Source organism: Anneissia japonica, unplaced genomic scaffold (genome assembly GCF_011630105.1).
Source record: "Anneissia japonica isolate Jap-2015-1 unplaced genomic scaffold, ASM1163010v1 scaffold284695_len391863_cov200, whole genome shotgun sequence".
NCBI lineage: Eukaryota > Metazoa > Echinodermata > Crinoidea > Comatulida > Comatulidae > Anneissia > Anneissia japonica.
In genome coordinates, this window is record NW_022698213.1 from 213,751 (window position 1) to 222,150 (window position 8,400).

At 35.5% G+C, this 8,400-nt stretch overlaps 1 protein-coding gene across 2 annotated transcripts in view; it reads right to left on the minus strand.

Moving 5' to 3' along the window:
* LOC117102443 (somatostatin receptor type 2-like) overlaps positions 1-8,400 on the minus strand; it is a 37,006-nt gene that overhangs the window by 6,406 nt on the left and 22,200 nt on the right. The window contains exon 1 of one of the 2 annotated variants that reach the window (XM_033242703.1): positions 6,916-6,934. The exons of the other annotated variant lie outside the window; for it this stretch is intronic. The gene's annotated coding sequence lies outside the window, so the exon portion shown is untranslated. Of the gene's footprint in view, positions 1-6,915; positions 6,935-8,400 lie in introns of those variants that run through there. 2 annotated transcript variants of the gene reach the window in all.

Sequence of the window (8,400 nt, forward strand, 5' to 3'; positions counted from 1 at the left end):
TCGTCGTTTTTTTTTTATGCATAGAACCCAGTGACCTTATTGATGCAACTAAATTTGGCCAAGTAGGTATTAAGTCTTATTTTATCAGGTGTCTGAATTGCAAAGGGAATTTCGACTACAGTAACCTCCGTACATAATTAAGGCTAAGCCAATTTACTTTAAGCCTTACTTTAAGCAGTGAGATATTTCAATGTTAGCTTTCATTGCTACAGCACTCTATCAAAGATCGGATATAGGCCTATTGCTCTTGTTTAATAAAAAATAAATAAATAAATAAAAACCAAACACTGCGTTGTAATCATTTCAATATAGGTGTAATTTTTGCCCTACCTGACTTGGAAATGTACCGAATACTCAGTACATTTGAAAACAACAACGAGTGGGACTCGAACCCACGATCTCCAGATCACTAGCCTGGCATCATACCTCTAGATCACCGAGCTTGCGCCTGATGGCCAGGGTTGAATTCGAGTCCAAGTAAGCAGCGGGTACTGCAGTGTTGATAGTAATTGTTATTCCATCACGACAATCATTTCATTAACAATAAGTAATTTTTTTTATTCGACAGTATTTTGTGAGGGTGACTCTAACAGCAATGTTGACTTGAAGAAGCGCTCTTTCAAAACAATTTAAATATAGATATAAAAATCCTATTACAATAACAGTATTAGTAACATTTAAGCCGGACACTCACTGGGTCCGACGGCTGTCGGCCGACGAGATTCTATATGAGGAATACAACGCCACGACGCGCGCGTAACGGATCGTTTTTTTTTTATAACGATCCGTTCGGGCTGCCGCTGACAATCAGCAGATAGCGTCGCGTCGTCTAACGTTCACAGGGAGCGGCGTTAGATTCGTCGGCCGACGGTCGTATGACCGTCGTACGATGCATTGAGTGCCCGGCTTTCCGGTCGAATGACGCAGTGAGTGCCCGGCTTTATTAGTCGATCAATTTACCTCTCCCTAGCTTTCACTGTCATTATGACAGCGTTCCATAACTACTAAGCAAATCACAGAGTCAAGCCACGCTGTTAACAATAACAAAATTAAACGATAACAATAAAAATAATATCATATCATCTTTGGCATTTATCGCTTACCACATAATCTCAAATAGCTTTCTGTTCTTACTTTGGTCACTGTAACAAACGTTCGTACGTAATCTTTTTCGCGCCCTAATAAGTAGGTTTATTCCCTCCCTTCAGCTTCCTGGGGAGTCCGTTACGCATAAACGTTCGGAATAATATCCATGGTAGGCTCTATTATATAGGCCTATAGCATTTTTTTCTCACTGATGCACGACGCTCGTGACATTTAACCTAATAACATTTTGTAGCAAGATTTTACAAATGCATGTGGAGTACTTTCACATCTTACAAGCATATTAATTCCTTATTCCTCTACTGAAAAAAAAAAAAAAAAAAAAAAAAAAAAAACGGAAATAGAGCTAAACCTACCTCACAGCTATGACATTTGTAGGATAAGATATACAAATACATAAACGCGTCGTACAGTACTTGTAAGAAATTGCTTCAATAATACTTACTGACTGACCTATAGGCCTATATCGATCGGACAATCTACCGGCCTGCCGACCGGGCAACCTATCGGTTGATGGATCGATTGATTGGTCAATTGGCCAATAGACCGATTGGTCCATAGGCCGGTAAATCAGTTATCAGATCAACATATCCCTTGATCCGTGGTTGGTTGATTCATGGAGAAATAAGTTTATCCTCCTTGGTTGATTGGTTCACGGATCAACTTGTTTTGTTCTTGGATTAATAGATTAATTGATGGTTGGCGCAAGGCGACTACTGATTCCGATTACTGATTACTGATTCAAACGGTAAGCTACGCGTAATGTAGTGGGAATCTTGTGAGGCTGGCCTAAAAACGTAGGGGCTACAAGACACTTGAACGATAATAAACAGAACGATAATAAACAAATTCTGCAATCTGATAAAAATGAGTCTTAACTCTTCTTGTGCATATCTGACTCGTTCAAATCAATACGCTAATAGTGTACATGGATTGCCATTTGGACAAATTATTTAGTTACTCGAAATCATGTTCTTGTGATTTTAAACAAATAGGTCTCTAATGTGTTTCCTTTGTATATTATTGATTAGTCTTGAGACATATGGCCTAGATGATGGATTAAAATTGTATGCGGGTCTAGGCCTATGTACAATTACAAAGGTAACTACATTAATAATAATAATAATAATAATAATAATAATAATAATAATAATAATAATAATAATAATAATAATAATAATAATAATAATAATATGTAATGTTATAGGAGTGAATTGTTGCCCTACTTGACGTGTTATCGTACCGAATACCGTACTCAGTACACGTTCCCAAATACTTGAGAAAAAAAATTCGCGAGTGATTCGGGTGGGAATCGAATCCACTTCCTCCAGAAAACAAGCTGGTGTCATAACCACAAGACCACCGAGCTTGCGCTTAGTGACTAGTTTTGAATCCGGCCCCAAGTATTGTTGCTATTATCATTTGTTTTGAAAAATTATCATTGTATTCTGGTCTACCCAACATTTAATTTTAAATCATATTCTTTCTATTGAACTGAATGTGTATAATACATGCTCATTACAGCAGAAATTTAAGCATAATGGACGAAATAAATAAGTAAATAAATTTAAATTATTCAACACATAATGTTTCGTTTAAATGTCTGTGCTCCATTCTTGATTAGAGTTTTGGTCAACGATCTTGCATGATTAAGATAGTCAGTGCCGTTAGTAAAGAAATAATCAAAGACGGTTCTGGAAATAATCAGCCGTACCGATCAAGCCGGCATTCCACCGCTTCAAAAGAATAAAAATACAGACAATGCTAAGAAAGTTCTCTTTTAATCCTTATACTGACATCTGCCTTTGGCGCATTCATAGGTTGTATTGGGCGATATCTGCAATGGTCCAGCCTCAAGTAAACTGCATTGCAAGAGATGTTGCACTGGTCTGAGGCGCAGTACCACAGTCACATATTATTAGGTTTGTAGAATATCACAAATTATTAATGTGAGTTTACAACTTTGAAGATAAAAGTTTAAGACATCAAATGACGAACGTAAGAATTAAATCTTAGTAATTCGAATATTCAAAGAGCTACAGCCAAGTAAATGCCCTGGACAGTGAGAGGATGCATGAGTCCTGAAGGAATTCTCACACGAAATTGCACCTTTTATGGAATTTATCTGTCAACAGAGCCTAGTACATTAGCATTGCCTACTTGATGAACAAAAAGTTAATATATAAGAAAAGAAACAAATAACCCTACCTACTATCGTCCAACTCACTCATCAGCATCTGCTGTAAAGGTCCGGAAGCTATAATCACAGATCAGCAAGCATGCAGAAGCTTGAAGTTATAGGCCTAACGCGATGAAAATGAAGCTGAAAATGTGTCAAAAGTTTACACAATTTTCGGGTTTTTTTCCTATTCACTCCATTTAATAACTTTTTTTTTTTTTTTTTTTAAAGCTTTGGTGGGCATCTGCAGCATTGTCCATAGATTGCATACATCAATTAATAGGTGCACTGGTCGCCTGTGCTTTTTTCCACTCAGCTGCCTTTAGGATGCTTCGAGTTTGGGACATAAGCTACCAGGACCATTAGTTGATAAACAACAAATAGGCTATAATAACAGTTTGATTGGCATGCAATCAGTATTTTCAAAATGTTAACCTCCTCTCTGCTTCTAATTATTAAAACATATCTGGTTCCTGGCCTGCTGATGAAAGGGCGAAGGTAACTTAACCTTCATATTGTTCCATAAATAACTAGAACGATACATTATTCAAAAAGATCTTCACAGACGAACTCTTGGCTAACATTGAGTGGGAGACAAATGCAAAATTCAAGATCGATAAAAGCTTAAACAAAATTTAATTCAAGCACGAATAATAAAGCAATGTTATTGTAGGTCTCTAAAACTGAACAACCAACAACAGACAGGATGGATATGCGCTAAGGGAAGCATGTATTTAGGAATTATATATTATTAGGCCTTATTGAAATACATGAATTAGTCTTTGCAGAATTCAACAATACAAAACTTGTGGACGAGTAAATCATTGAGAATTAGTAGTGAACTTCAAACAACTGGAAAAGAAAATCTACAAACATGATACACGCACAGTCCTACATTTAGAAACGACGAATTTTATAGAACAATTAGAGTGAAATCCTCCAAAAATGCAAACAAAATCGTGAACTGAAATTTATTTGTTTTATCTATAGAATGAACCCAAAACCTAGACAAATAAAGATTTTATATCTATGTGGTATTTCTCTCTGACTCTGCCTTAACAGTCAACACGACGCCTAATATCAGCTTTTTGAATATTTGTTGGGTTAAACCATCGTGTATTACATTATGATACCACGAAAGTACAAATTACAAGAAATGTGTGTTATTACTATCCCTTGTGGTAATAGCGATTTCGTTTATTTATATGACCATGTGTAACTCGAAGGCCCCCGTGTAATTACGAATTTCGGCACAATCGATCCCCTTACTCCAGTAATCTAAATTGGAATCACAAATATTTGGAATATTCTATAAATACTGTAAATTCGATTTAGTATAAATTCAATAAGGGGTGTATCGAATTAAAGAGATCCGTCCCTATAGATACGTATCCTACTACTGTATGGCGTATTTTTTGAAGTTTGTTTATCTAGGCTACCAACAAATGTAGACTCACACCACGCGTGCGTGTCATGCGAATTCAACACGGCCCTTTGCAGCTAGAACACTTCCAAAGTAATATGATCAGGTGTACAGAGTAAACGACAGAGGAGTACGTTTACGTCTCAATATACACAACCTAAATCATATCAATTTGGAAATCATACTCTCGCTACCAGAACATATTTGTGACTTGTCGTATAACATTCTAGGTCAGTCTTGTTTTTACATTTATAACGACATTGAGAATTAGAGAAATACCTTTGGATTTGAAAGGCCTAATAAGTTGTAATATAATACAGTTTATGTAATGTTTTCGGTTGAGTACACATATCCATGGTTTCTGAAAATGTGATAATATAAAGAATGCGAAGTTCATTAAAAGACACAGCTGTTATAAAGGTGAAACTGTCATACTTCGTTCTATTGGTGGCTTGGAAATGTATTGAATCACAGTGCTCTTGTACTTCGCTAAATGACTTTAGATCTATTTTTACGAAAATCAAAACCTCCTCGGCGCTCCAATAATCGTCTGCAAAATGGTTACTTACGCGTACTCGGAATTATACCCAGCAAGTGAATCGTTCGAAATTGCAGCTGTCCCGTTTTCATAATCGATATCTTTATCGACAGTCGGTATTGTCACGTGATCGCGTGATAATTAAGCGCGCATTCAACTTTTTATGAGTAAATCTGCTAAAATGTAAACATCCTGAATTTTAATTTGGATTATTGCTAAATATGGTCACGATGACATCACATCATGACCATATGTAGGCACATCATGACTATATATGGTCATGATGACATCACATCATAACCATATGTAGGCACACCATGACTATATATGGTCATGATGACATCACATCATGACCATATATAGGCACATCATGCTATATATGGTCATGATGACATCACATCATGACCATATGTAGGCACATCATGACTATATATGGGCATACAACAGTTTCTTTTGATAGTCTGGACAGAGCTTTCTTCACGTTTACTGAATGGCACTTCGAGATTTACGAGATTTTTAATCTTGGTACGAGACCTTTAACTGCATGCTGTCACTTTCGGGGAATTGTCAAAATTAATATAGCATTTATAATTTGCTAACAATGCAACAGTGGTATATTTTATAATATAACTATCGATCATACTGACTTTCGAAATCAAATAATGCAACGTACTTCAACGATAATTAAGTGTGTTAAAAACCACAAGAATATTGATGCGCCAGCAATTAATACGGTACTGAATGTGTTCATTATGCGAAAATGTATTGACACCGCACCAGTTAAATTGATGGTGTTTTGATTCTATATAGCACCTTTAAAATTCTTTGATCTTTACCGATAGGCCTGTACTTCTTGCTTAGTAGATATATATATATATATATATCTTCAGAGATCTAGCCGTTGTTGCTTTCCGATACCCTTTAATCTATACATAAATAAATGTGTTTATTATATATTTGGCACAAAAATCACAGATAGGAAAATAACCAGAGGGGTGACAAAAGAGGACACAATGGGATAGATTCCAACGCAAAATGTGGTTATTTTCTAACTAAACACCTGTTCAAAATAAACTAATTGACAAAACAGCACAGAAGCATAAAATGATGCCTTAACAGATTAGAATAGCCTATAAAAAGATTGTACACTATATAGAATATATAATATATAGTTATACGGATATACATTGTATATCCGTGTACATTGACATTTTACCTTCTATCTTAGTACATTGAACCTAATTTTATAATGCTCAATTCTAAATTTTGTTACCTAGTCAATGTCCGTAATGAGATATCCATGTCTTTCTCAACACTCGGTTAATCCATAACTGGTATTTTGACAATCTACATGGTAAATCCGCGTAGATAAATTTGACACATCTTTGCCGACAGGTTCACCTATTGGAAGTTTCGGCACATCATTCGGATTACAAAATGTAATAAAAATATATTCGGCGTCTATCCTAACTCAATGACGGTTACATTAAAATAATGTTAACGTAAAGATTATGCCGGCTAACACAATGTACATTTAGAAATCAATTGATGCAGGATATGCCTAAATAGAACTATAAATAGTAAAAAATATAGTAATTTGCTTATAAATTACGTATTATTAATCTTAGCTATGTATAAATGTCACACTCGTAGATAAAAAGTTAGACTTACGTGCGTTATAATACCGAACCCACTTTTGTTTGTCGGAAAAGCCTACTGTATGTTGCATACCATTGTGCTGAGTTTAATTAAGTGCTTAATTGAATATAATTTCTTTTAACATTGTTCAAATTATGGTAATTACAAGTTTAGTCAGTCATACAATTGGAAAGACGCTGTATGCACGATGATTCGTAAAGGTCATTGGAATTTTACATTAACTTCATGTTGTTGTTCTTCTTATTTTTCAGCTGGAATAGAAAGATACTAGTCCTTTTATTTAGTGCCATGCTATTAATCCTGTGTATTAAGGCCCTGGTCCACAAATGCCACATTGAACTAGTGTCGTTACCCTGACATTGGTGGATTAGATATCTTAAACGTCAGTGATATCACCAGGTGTGTTTGTGATAATTATCTGTTATACTGTATGGCTTATATTGGTATATTTAAGATGTTTCACGCTTTCCGGTAAAAGAAACGCAACTCCTTTCCCCAACGCACAACCCCCCCCCCACCTAAATAATAATAAAAATACCCCCGTGATCCTACAATTTCGAGTATTGTGATATGTTTGAAGTGGCCAAAAAAATGTTTTTCCACATATTATGTTATTCGAATGAAGTGTGGGGGATTGCCACCGGGCGTGGCCTACTCCATGGGCTTGGAGAGGTAATGACGCCGCCAATCAGAAAGTTAAGGCGTGCACGAAACACGCCGCACAAGGCTACGTTTATAGGAACATCAAGGTCTACACATACGCCTACATGATAATTAAATAAGCCTGGAAAATCAATATTAATTAATGCAATCTGACGGGACATGTAATTACATTACAGGTGGTTAAAGAGCGTACGGTACCTATTTATTATTACCAGATATTTAAGATACCGACTTCAATCAAGTGCTTTATAACAACGGTTGATCTTAAAAGTTGTCTTAAAATCGATTTGTATAGTTGTTTTGTGCATTTTTCATCACGTTCAGATAGAAATGTCCTTGTGATTAAGTCAGACAGAATTACATCAGTTGAAGACTGAGTTCCTTATGAGGTTATTTTGTGAGAATTTCAAGTGCACTGACCGCCGATGTAATCTAGAGTTGGACAAACGCAATTGGTTAATTGAAATATATATACAGTAGGCTTATATCTGTTTGTATATAATTATTATGTATTTACAGGCTTAATACACGTAGATTTAGTAAAGCAGGTAATATAGAGCCTGTTTTTTTTTTTTTAATTTCAGAATACACATTTAAAATTAAACAGTTTTTATATTTTTGTTATATAAAATTCTAAAGGTTAACTACAGTATTTACAGTACATTTTGTAGTTAAAATTTATTAGCCTATAGCACAGATAGGCCTCTATATGATCTGTGATTACAGATTGTAAAAACTGCATTAAATAAAACTTTTCGCTTGACAGCTTCACCACTGGACCATTGGCGTCCCCCAGCCAAAATGTTCGCTTCGCTCGCATGCTGGATTTATTAC